General features: G+C 39.4%; 1 long non-coding RNA gene across 3 annotated transcripts in view; it reads left to right on the top strand.

The window, feature by feature from the left end:
• The first annotated feature begins 732 nt into the window (after nucleotides 1–732).
• The window catches only part of LOC123328069, a 48,813-nt gene continuing 37,039 nt past the window's right edge, over nucleotides 733–12,506 (top strand). For all 3 annotated transcript variants that reach the window (XR_006542810.1, XR_006542808.1, XR_006542809.1), the window contains exon 1: nucleotides 733–858. This is a non-coding gene — a long non-coding RNA (uncharacterized LOC123328069). The remainder of the gene's footprint in view (nucleotides 859–12,506) is intronic.

The raw sequence follows: 12,506 nt of genomic DNA, 5'->3' as shown, positions 1-12,506 counted from the left end.
CTGTCATTCTCCCTTTGGCCTATAAAGTCCCAGGCCATATGCTGCTTGATCCCATGGTCTGATTTTAAAACCATTTTACTCAAGGAAATTATGTTGGGGGATTAAAAGTGATGACCAATCTTAGCTATTTTATTAGACCCTGAACTTAATAAAGGTGACCTACACAAATCCTTTGAGGAAGGAAAACAGTAAATAGCATATGAATAAAGAGAGACAGAAGCAAGTCCATGTGTTGCCTGCCCATTATGTGTAAGGCACAGTGCTGTTGCCTTGCATCATTTCCTTTGTTAAGAGTTAATGGGTATGTGCTTTGCACTTTACATGGCACCGTATACTGACATCAAGTACACCTCTTATAGTAGAGGGGAAGGCAGGGATTCTAGTGGAAAAGACTCAGCTTTACATCCCAGCTCTGTACCCACTAATGATGTGACCCTGAGCCGCTTCCCCAACTTTCTGGATATCTGCATTCTTGCAGGTAAAAACCAAATAGGGCATGATGGCATCTATCATGCCTGTGATAATATCTGCAAAAGAACTTTATAAACTACAAACACAGTGAAGCACTGTAGAGCTCAGAGATTGTTATTATAGGTCCTTTGTATGGCTGTGCTTGGGGGTTGGACTGGCCCTGTGAACTGACGTCTGATGAAGACACACGTGGGGAGAGACCACGTAGAACCATGCGGTCGGCAGGGTCCTCAGAGGATTCCTATCAGTGTTTGCAGCTGAGATGAGCACTCCGGCCTTGTAAACTGGATTTTGTTAAGTCATTTAGGAGTTACATGCCTGCCAAGGAGGTGCCAGAGGAGCGTAGCTTGCTGTGCTGCTCTTGTGAGTGTGAACTACACTTCTCAGGTACGACAGGGCTGGCAGGACTATTATAATATTTGGTGTGATGTTGCCTTCTATTATCACCATCTTACCCTCTCCTCTTTCCCCAAGCTGTGAGAACGGGAGAGGTGCTATATGGTTCATATGACTGGGCTGTATTTGTGGGTTTGGAGAAAAGATAGCTACATGCATTGTAACTTAGTAAATTGCCCTTCGTGTTGTGAGGGTCCCTTATTCAGAGTTTGGTGGTACCGGACCACCCACAATTTACCAGAAATTGGAATAGGTGTTTGGGACTTTTTCCCCCTACCTTTGGTCTTCAATAGATATTCCATACATCTTGAATAATGTTTTCTTAGATTTAGTCAGTTCACTACTCAAAGAGCTACCCAAATACTGAAGAACTGACCCCACTGTTGCGGTAAATCATCAGTCATTGATGCTGAGTGTGGTAGCTAATCTCAACAGAAGGCCTCAAACCAGTGGTTCTCACCCCTGTTAGCACAGTAGACTCACCTGGGGAGCTCTGGGGGCAATCACAGTGCCTTGGCTTCTTCCTAGAGATTCTGATTTAATTGATCTGGGGAGGACTTTAAAAATTTATATCTTAAGTAATCCACTGATACCGAAGGCTTGGTTTTACTTTGAGTAGAGTCAGAACATTGACTATGAATTAGACTCACCTGGGAAACTTGCATAAGTACTGTTGTCTGGGTCCCACTCTCAGGGGTTCTAATTGTGGCCTGAGTATCAGGACTTTTCTTAAAGCTGCCTGTTTATCTCTCATGGAGCCAAGGTTGAGAACCAGTGGCTTAAGAGAAAGATAGAAGCATCCTTTCTTATAAACATACAGCTTATAATTAACACCATCCAATTTAAATAAGATGCATAGGGTTATTCTTGTACTGTTTGTTGTTTAACATTCATTGTTGTACATTTTATTAAAATTTTTCTAATCAGATATCTCATTCTTTTGCAAAAATCCTAGTCCTGAATATAATCTTAGACCTGAATAAATTGCTTCTTTCTTAACTTAAATCTTGGTTCATACTCTTGCTGAGATGACTCATGATTTATTTTTTGGCCAGTTTGTTGTCAAAAGTCTCTGGAAATATATCCTCAACCTTCTGCCCCCTTTTTCTCGCTTCACCCATAAAGAGCCTCTGCCTGCTTTTTTCCATATGGATTATAGAGCTCTTCAAAGGTTCCTTTTACTCTGCCTTTCTGAGTATGTTAGGATGATTAGCTCTTCCTCTCACCTTCTAGAATCCCCTTTCTCCATCCAGCTAGGACAGATGGTTCCCAGCCATATACATTCTGGTTTCAGCTTTTAAGTTCAACCTCAAATCCTGTCTGGATTTCACTTAAGATGCAATGACTATATAGATCACTTTGAAAGAGAATTACTTTGGAAGAGAATTAATATCTTTGCTATATTGTGTTCCCATCTATGAAGACCATGTACTTCTTTAATTTAGATATTTTTAATGCCATTCAATAAAGTTTTATAATCTTCTCTGAAAGATCTTGAACACATTTCATTAGATATATTCCTAAATTGTTAAGGCATTCATTATATCTTTTAAAAATGTATTTGTTTCTAGTTTATGATTTCCGTATATTGATTTTTTAAACCTGGCAAACTTCCTATACTTTTAATAATTCAAGTAATTTATTTGGAGATTCTTTTGAATTTTCCAAGTATGGAAACATAATCCAGAACAACAACAAAAAAAGACAGTTTTATTTCTTCACTGAAAATGATGGTATTTCTTTTTCTTCTCTTGCTGTGTTGGTTAAGATCTCCAATAAAAATATCCAGTGGAAGTGGTAATGGAGGCATGTTTCTTTCTCCCTGTCTCAAAGGGAAACTATTCAACTGTCATCTATGTTATTTGCTGCAGATTTTTAAACTATATTTTGTAGACATCCTTTATTAGTTAAAGGAAGTTCTCTTTTTTATCTAATATGATAAATTGAATGATTATTCTTGGTTTTTCACCTTTCCCTGTGTTTGACTTCTATCCCATGACATTGCAGTTCCTCCCACTTGATGTGGCATTTCCCCATGCCCAGGGATATTGGGCTTGACTATGTGATTACTTTGACCAGTAGAATGTCAGTAGAAATGTCTATGTGCCAGTTTCAAGCCTCAGTTCAGTTTTAGTCGTTCAGTCGAGTCCGACTCTTTGTGACTCCATGAACCGCAGCACACCAGGCCTCCTTGTCCATCACCAACTCCTGGAGTCTACCCAAACTCATGTCCATTGAGTAGTTGATGATATCCAACCATCTCATCCTCTGTCGTCCCCTTCTCCTCCTGCCTTCAATCTTTCCCAACATCAGGGTCTTTTCAAATGGGTCAGCTCTTTGCATCAGGTGGCCAAAGTACTGGAGTTTCAGCTTTAACATCAGTCCTTCCAATGAACACCCAGGACTGATCTCCCTTAGGATGGACTGGTTGGATCTCCTTGCAGTTCAAGGGACTCTCAAGAGTCTTCTCCAACACCACAGTTCAAAAGTATCAATTCTTCTGTGCTCAGCCCTCTTTATAGTCCAATTCTCACATCCATACATGACCCCAGGAAAAACCATAGCTTTGACTAGATGGACCTTTGTTGGCAAAGTAATGTCTCTGCTTTTTAATATGCTATCTAGGTTGGTCATAACTTTCCTTCCAAGGAGCAAGCGTCTTTTAATTTCATGGCTGCAATCACCATCTGCAGTGATTTTGGAGCCCAAAATAATAAATCAGCTACTGTTTCCCCATCTATTTGCCATGAAGTGATGGGACCAGATGCCATGATATTTGTTTTCTGAATGTTGAGCTTTAAGCCAACTCTTTCACTCTCCTCTTTCACTTTCATCAAGAGGCTCTTTAGTTCCTCTTCACTTTCTGCCATAAGGGTGGTGTCATCTGCATATCTGAGGTTATTGATATTTCTCCTGGCAATCTTGATTCCAGCTTGTGCTTCCTCCAGCCCAGCATTTCTCATCATGTACTCTGCGTGTAAGTTAAATAAGCAGGGTGACAATATTCAGCCTTGACGTACTCCTTTTCCTATTTGGAAACAGTCTGTTGTTCCATGTCCAGTTCTAACTGTTGCATCCTGACCCGCATACAGGTTTCTTAAGAGGCAGGTCAGGTGGTCTGGTATTCCCATGTCTTTCAGAATTTTCCACAGTTTATTGTGATCCACACGGTCAAAGGCTTTGGCATAGTCTAGACATTGGGAATTAACTTGTGTTTCTATTTACTCTTTTGTTGCTTCTGCTATCACAAGAAAACACACCCATGATAGTCTATTAGTCCAAATATGGACAGACTTGAACCTACCTAAAACTCAAAACCAAGCCTAGATTAATCCATATAGATTAGCCAACGATCAGGTGACCTGGCATTTTGTTACATTGCATTATTGTGTCAGTAGTTCACCAATATACAGAAGCACCGAATTAATGATAATTAGATAAGTATGACTCCAGTATTCTTGCCTGGAAAATCCCATGTGGGGAGGAGCCTGGTAGGCTGCAGTTCATGGGGTCACTAAGAGTTGGACACGACTGAGCGACTTCACTTTCACTTTTCACTTTCATGCATTGGAGAAGGAAATGGCAACCCACTCCAGTGTTCTTGCCTGGAGGATCCCAGGGACGGGGGAGCCTGGTGGGCTGCCATCTATGGGGTTGCACAGAGTTGGACACAACTGAGGCAACTTAGCAGCAGCAGTAGCAGCATTTCACCAATATAGCTATCTAATTTGCTAATAACTTTTTAAAGTCACAAATGAATTTTGAATTGTATTTTTTTCCCTTTAACCTATTAATATGGTGATTACATTAATTTGTTTTCCTAATGTAAATCAGTCTTGCATTTCTGGAATAAATCCTATTTGGTCATAATATATTCTAGTTTTTATGAATTTCTTGACTTGGTTGGTTAATTTTGTTTAGGACTTTTGCGTCAATGTTTATGAATGAGATTCCCTGCAACTTTCTTTAATTGTCCTTGTCAATCTGGGTAGCAAGGTTGTAGTAGCCTTATAGAATAAAGGATGGGTATCACTCCCTCTTTTTCTGTTCTTTGGAAGGGATCACATAAAATTGAAATAATCTTTCTTTAAATATTTCAGAACTTGCAGGTGAAGAAACTGGGCCTAAGATTTTCTTTATGGGAAAATTTTTGACTTTTACTTTACTTTTATTTATGGCTATACAAATATTCAGGTCTTTTGCTTATTCTTGAATCAATTTTAGTGATATATTTTTTCTAAGAATTTGTTGATTTTATCTAAATTATTCATAATATTTGTTTATCTATTTGATGTCTACAGAAATTATTGTGTTCTTCATTTCATTTCAGATAATGTTTATGTATAGCTTTTTATTATAACTTTGATCAATCTCATCTTAAAGTTTTTTAAACTATAATATCAGCTTTTTAAATAATAAACCTTTGACTTCGTTGGTTTTCTCTGTTGTGTGTTCTCTCTCTGTTTTATTCATTTCTATTCTTGTCTTTACTATTCTTTCCTTCTATTGCATCTGCATAATCAGTACTTTTAAATTTGTTGAGAGTGGCTTTATGGCTCAATATAGAGTGAATTGTTCATATTCTGTCTACCTTTAAAGAATGTGCAGTATGCAGTTGCTGGGTGTTGTGTTCTATATTTGTCACTTAACCTAAGTCTGTTTTACAAATCTTCTATGTCTTTATCGGATTGTTGTTGTTTTTGCTATAAGTTACACCTACAGTGGGGCATCCCTGGTAGCTCAGTTGGTAAAGAATCCACTTGAAATCCAACCTGGTTCAATTCCTGGTTTGGGAAGATCCTCTGAAGAAGGGATAGGCTACCCACTCCAGTATTCTTGGGCTTTCCTGGTGGCTCAGTGGGTAAAGAATCCTCCTGCAATGAAGGAGACCTGGGTTTGATCCCTGGGTTGGGAAGATTCCCTGGAGGAGAGCATGGCAATCAACTTCAATATTCTTGCCTAGAGAATTCTCATAGACAGAGGACCCTGGAGGGCTACAGTCCATGGGATCACAAAGAGTCGGACACAATTGAGTGACAAGCACAAGCACACCTATAATGATTGTGGATTTTTCTCTTTCTCCTGGTAGTTTTGTAAATTTTTTCTTTATATAGGCACTATGAGTTTCAAATCAGTATATCTCCCTGGTTATTACAACATTTTGTCTTTATGAAGTTGTCCTCTTTATCTTTAGCCTTTTTTTTTTCTTTTGACTTTTGGTCCATTTGTTCTGATGTTAATGTAGTTACACTTGCAGTCTTTTGATTAGAATTTGTCTGGTATGTCATTTTCCATCCTTTTACTTTTAAGCATTCTGTAGTTGTATGTTGTAGGTGTATATCTCATAAATAGCATATGGTTAACTTTTTAAAATGCCTTCTGATATTTTGTCTTTTATTTGATACCTTTGTCCACTCATATGTAATGAAATTGCCAATATATTTATATCTACCATCGTAGTTTGTAATTTCTTTTTTACCCTCCCTTATAGCATTCTTTTTCTGTTAATTATTTTTATCTTATTCAAGATTTTTCCATGACTGCTTTGAAATTAATGTTCTGTAGCCCCTGCTACTTGGGAGATTACAGTAGGTCTGTATAATGTATCAGAAGCTAAAGTTAATATTTTAGCCTGGGGGAAACTTTATCTTGGGGGAAGCCCCAAGATGAGAAATTTAGAAGAGTTAAACTCCGTATCTACCCACTACCTAACTTATATGTGTTTACTGTTGTTGTTATTGTGCTTAGTTGTCTCCAACTCTTACCCTGGCAAAAATGCTGGAGTGAATTGCCATTTCCTCCTCTGGGTGATCTTCCCGACCCAGAGATTGAACCTAAATCTCCTACATTGGCAGGTGGATTCTTCACCACTGAGCCACCTGGGAAACCCATGCACTTGCTGTAATGTGTTCTAATTCAGTCTTAAAGAAAAAAAAAAAAAAAAACTCTTAGTAAATGTATTAGTTAGGTAATGCTTGGGCTTCCCTGATGGTTCAGATGGTCCAAGAATCTGCTTGTAATGCAGGAGAGCTGGGTTCAATCCCCAGGTCAGGAAGATCTCCTGGAGAAGGAAGTGACTCCAGTATTCTTGCCTGGAGAATCCCATGGACATAGGAGCCTGGTAGGCTACAGTCCATGGGATCACAAAGAGTCAGACATGACTGGTGACTAACACACACACAGAGATTATAACAAGTAAATCCTGAAATCTGGGTAGTTATACTATGAAAGCATATTTCATACTCATGTTCCAGGCCATTGGGAAATATTTCTGGTTGGCTACCTTCGATGTCATCATTCAAGGATTCAGGCTCCTTCTATCCTATAGCTCCACCCTCTTTTTCATCTTTTGATCACTCTCCATTAAGTCAGCAAATGGGAGAAGATATACCCAGTTCTTTACCACCTTATACCAGAAGTAGCCTGTATCACTTTTGCTCAATGCTGTTAATCAAAATGCAGTCATGTGCCCATATATAATTGTGCTCATTTCAGGTTCCTCATGAGAGAATAAAAAGAACAGTGGTAACGACCTCACGGCATTTTGTGAACATAAATCTCAGTATATGGCTTCAGTTCAGTTCAGTCGCTCAGTCGTGTCCGACTCTTTGCGACCCCATGAATTGCAGCATGCCAGGCCTCCCTGTCTATCACCAACTCCTGGAGTTCACTCAAACCCGTGTCCATCGAGTTGGTGATGCCATTCAGCCATCTCATCCTCTGTTGTCCCCTTCTCCTCCTGCCCCCAATCCCTCCCAGCATCAGGGTCTTTTCCAATGAGTCAACTCTTTGCATGAGGTGGCCAAAGTATTGGAATTTCAGCCTCAGCATCATCCTTCCAATGAACACCCAGGACTGGTCTCCTTTAGGATGGACTGGTTGGATCCCCTTGCAGTCCAAGGGACTCTCAAGAGTCTTATCCAACACCACAGTTCAAAAGCATCAATTCTTCAGCGCTCAGCTTTCTTCACAGTCCAACTCTCACATCCATACATGACCTCTGGAAAAACCATAGCCTTGACAAGACAGACCTTTGTTGGCAAAATAATATCTCTGCTTTTGAATATGCTCTCTAGGTTGGTCATAACTTTCCTTCCAAGGAGTAAGCATCTTTTAATTTCATGGCTGCAGTCACCATCTGCATTGAATTTGGAGCCCCCAAAAATAAAGTCTGTTATTTTCCCATATGATTTTATTGGATTTTATTTCTTGGAGCCCCCCAAAATAAAGTCTGTTATTTTCCCACTGTTTCCACTGTTTCCCATCTATTTCCCATGAAGTGAGAGGACCAGATGCCATGATCCTAGTTTTCTGAATGTTGAGCTTTAAGCCAACCTTTTCACTCTCCTCTTTCACTTTCATCAAGAGGCTTTTGAGTTCCTCTTCACTTTCTGCCATAAGGGTGGTGTCATCTGCATATCTGAGGTTATTGATATTTCTCCTGGCAATCTTGATTCCAGCTTGTGCTTCTTCCAGCCCAGGGTTTCTCATGATGTACTCTGCATATAAGTTAAATAAGCAGGGTGACAATATTCAGCCTTGATGTACTCCTTTTCCTATTTGGCACCAGTCTGTTGTTCTATGTCCAGTTCTAACTGTTGCTTCCTGACTTGCATACAGGTTTCTCACAAGGCAGGTCAGCTGGTCTGGTATTCCCATGTCTTTCAGAATTTTCCACAGTTTATTGTGATCCACACAGTCAAAGGCTTTGGCATAGTCAATAAAGCAGATATAGATGTTTTTCTGGAACTCTCTTGCTTTTTTGACAATCCAGCAGATGTTGGCAATTTGATCTCTGGTTCCTCTGCCTTTTTAAAACCAGCTTGAACATCTGAAAGTTCATGGTTCACGTATTGCTGAAGCCTGGCTTGGAGAATTTTGAGCATTACTTTACTAGCATGTGAGATGAGTGCAATTGTGTGGTAGTTTGAGCATTCTTTGGCATTGCCTGTCTTTGGGATTGGAATGAAAACTGACCTTTTCCAGTCCTGTGGCCGCTGCTGAGTTTTCCAAATTTGCTGGCATATTGAGTGCAGCACTTTCACAGCATCATCTTTCAGGATTTGAAATAGCTCCACTGGAATTCCATCACCTCCACTAGCTTTGTTCGTAGTGATGCTTTCTAAGGCCCACTTGACTTTAAATTCCAGGATGTCTGGCTCTAGGTGAGTGATCACACCATTGTTATTATTTGCATCTTGAAGCTGTGTATTCTTGCCACCTCTTCTTAATATCTTCTGCTTCTGTTATGTCCCTACCATTTCTGTCCTTTATCAAGCCCATCTTTGCATGAAATGTTCCCTTGGTATCTCTAATTTTCTTGAAGAGATGTCTAGTCTTTCCCATTCTGCTGTTTTCCTCTATTTCTTTGCATTGATTGCTGAGGAAGGCTTTGTTATCTCTCCTTGCTATTCTTTGGAACTCTGCATTCAGATGCTTATATCTTTCCTTTTCTCCTTTGCTTTTCACTTCTCTTCTTTTCACAGCTATTTGCTTAGTATCTATTAAATGTTCAACATGTGTCAGGTACTCTACTAAGTGCATAGTTTTTATCATTGGGTATAATCCTCACAGTAACTTGTAACATGGGATCTAATTCATTCCATCATCAGATGAAGCAACTAAAGTTTCAGATGAAGTGACTCATCTGGAAAGTAGCCTGTAGCTACTTATTTCCTACTTATTTTCTGCTCCTATTTTCACATCTAAACTGTACTATTCGCACTTATATGAGCCATCTTGCATGTATCTCTATTTGTTCCATGTGAATTGATGCTGTTTCTCCAACAAAATGGTAACTTCTTGATGGCATGTAACATGGCTTACACTTGATTTATGATCCCCAAACTGAAATCTCAGCATACTGAACACAGAAAGGTCTTAATGCCTATTGTTGATAATGCCCAAGACTCTGTTTTTTTTAATCTTCACAGTTCTTAACATAGCTAAGCAATTAAAGCATATCCCATAAATTATGTTGATTGATGGATAAGTGTATCTTTATATGCAGGATTTGCAAAATGGCAAGGTGGCCAGAAATAGAATGGACTAGACTAACATTGAGTTACTTATGTGGTTTTGGATTTTAATTTCTTGGGCTTTACCTTTCTCATCTGTCAAATCAAGTGTCTGAATTCAATATCATAAGTCTCTTTTACCTCTAAAATTCCAAAATTTTGTGGAATTTGGAGATAAAAAATATATTGAGTTCTTACATAATTAATTCAGTTTATCCTTGCAACAAACATGTTGGTAAGTAGCTTTTATCCCAGCTTTATAGATGAAGAAACCTGAAGTTCAGAGTAGCTGAATAACTTGTATAAGGTTGCACAGTTACTAAATGGAAGAACTGGGATTCGTGCCTGGGTCCCATAGAAACCAGAGAACACATTCTCCCTCCTTTACCCCTCAGCCTCCTAAAAGCCTCTGTCTTAGCAGTAATAGAAGATTTTTATCAGATTTCTTTTAACTGCTTTTCCTCTAAATGGACTGTCTCAAGCCTAACCATGTCAGAGAAAATCCTAAGGCTATTAGATCAGAAATCAGTCGCTGGCAGCTCCTCTTTGCAAGGTTCGTGTTTGGCTCACTTTAATTTGTCATTCATTAAGCCTGAGGAATGGGAGGAGAGACATCTTTGACTTTGCAGGAGCCAGAAGAACAAAGTTATTACCCATACTCGACGTAAGCAGTTGGGTTTCATTTGGGTTTGAGATTCTGGAAAAAGTTCAAAGCTTTCCATTTTCTGTGAAGCCATTGCCCATTCCTGTCAGGAGATCAGTAAATTTTGAAAGAGATTCCAGAGCTGATGGATGAGTCACAGATGCCCTGCCTCCGTAGAGCCTTACTTGCACAAATAAAATGACCAGATAAGATCCTGCGGCTTCTTTGTGTTGCATGGATGTTTGCCATCAAATATGACATAGTACTGGGCTGTTCATGCCAGTGGATGAGAGGACAGAAAATTATAGAAGGGACACTTAGAGCAGTGTCCAGTGGATCACCTGAGACTTTGGTCTGACTTTGTTTTGTGATACTGTCAAGCGCTACCGAAGAACCAAGGGTGAGCAAGGCACAGCTCAGGGGAGTAGGTAAGGATGTGGGATTTGGCCTGGGCTGCCTGGGATGGAATCCTCATTCTGCCTCTACTCATGAACTTGACCAAGTTACCTAACCCTATTAGGTTAGGTTTCAGTTTCCTCATCTATGAAGTAGGATGAGATCAGTAGGATGAGTATGGTGAAAACAAAATGAAATAATATATATGAAGAAATTAGCACAATTCCTAGAATTCAGTAAACACTCTGTATATTGTGGAATTTTTTTAATGTTAAAATATGTGTTCAAAGCCTTGATTCTCTTTATCTTTTCAACTGAGGGAACTGAGGCCCAGGCAAGTGAAATAAACAGGTCCTTCACTTCACAAGTGATGCAGAGGAAGAGGGGAACCTACGTTTCTTGACACATGAAATGTAGGTGTTAAGAAATCTCTTCTATTTCTTTTTAAAATTTATTTATTTTAATTGGAGGCTAATTACTTTACAATATTGTAGTGGTTTTTGCCATACATTGACATGAATCAGCCATGGGTGTACACGTGTTCCCCATCCTGAACCGCCCCCCCCCCACCTCCCTTCCCACCCCATCCCTCAGGGTCATCCCAGTGCACCAGCCCTGAGCACCGTCTCATGCATCAAACCTGGACTGGCGATCTATTTCATATATAATAATATACATAGTTCAATACTATTCTCTCAAATCATCCCACCCTCGCCTTCTCCCACAGAGTTCAAAAGTCTGTTCTTTACATCTGTGTCTCTTGTGCTGTCTCGCATATGGGATCATTGTTACCATCTTTCTAAATTCCATATATATGCGTTAGTATACTGTATTGGTGTTTTTCTTTCTGACTTACTTCACTCTCTATAATAGGCACCAGTTTCATCCACCTCATTAGAATTGATTCAAATGCATTCTTTTTAATGGCTGAGTAATATTCTGTTGTGTATATGAACCACAGCTTTCTTATCCATTCGTCTGCAGATGAACATCTAGGTTGCTTCCATGTCCTGGCTATTGTAAACAGTGCTGTGATGAACATTGGGGTACACGTGTCTCTTTCAATTCTGGTTTCTTCAGTGTGTATGCCCAGTAGTGGGATTGCTGGGTCATATGGCAGTTCTATTTCCAGTTTTTTAAGGAATCTCCACACTGTTCTCCATAGTGGCTGTACTAGTTTGCATTCCCACCAACAGTGTAAGAAGGTTCCCTTTTCTCCACATCTCCTCCAGCGTTTATTGTTTGTAGATTTTTTGATAGCAACCATTCTGACCAGCGTGAGATGGTACCTCATTGTGGTTTTGATTTGCATTTCTCTGATAATCAGTGATGTTGAGCATTTTTTCATGTGTTTTGTTAGCCATCTGTATGTCTTCTTTGGAGAAATGTCTGTTTAGTTCTTTGGCCCATTTTTTGATTAGGTCATTTATTTTTCTGGAATTGAGCTTCAGGAGCTGCTTGTATGTTTTTGAGATTAATTCTTTGTCAGTTGCTTCATTTGCTATTATTTTCTCCCATTCTGAAGGCTGTCTTTTCACCTTGCTTATAGTTTCCTTCATTGTGCAAAAGCTTTTAAGTTTAAT

The sequence above is a fragment of the Bubalus bubalis genome, chromosome 11 (genome assembly GCF_019923935.1).
Source record: "Bubalus bubalis isolate 160015118507 breed Murrah chromosome 11, NDDB_SH_1, whole genome shotgun sequence".
Taxonomy (NCBI): domain Eukaryota; kingdom Metazoa; phylum Chordata; class Mammalia; order Artiodactyla; family Bovidae; genus Bubalus; species Bubalus bubalis.
Note: the sequence above shows the minus strand (reverse complement) of the source record. Positions and strands in the feature narration are given on the sequence as shown.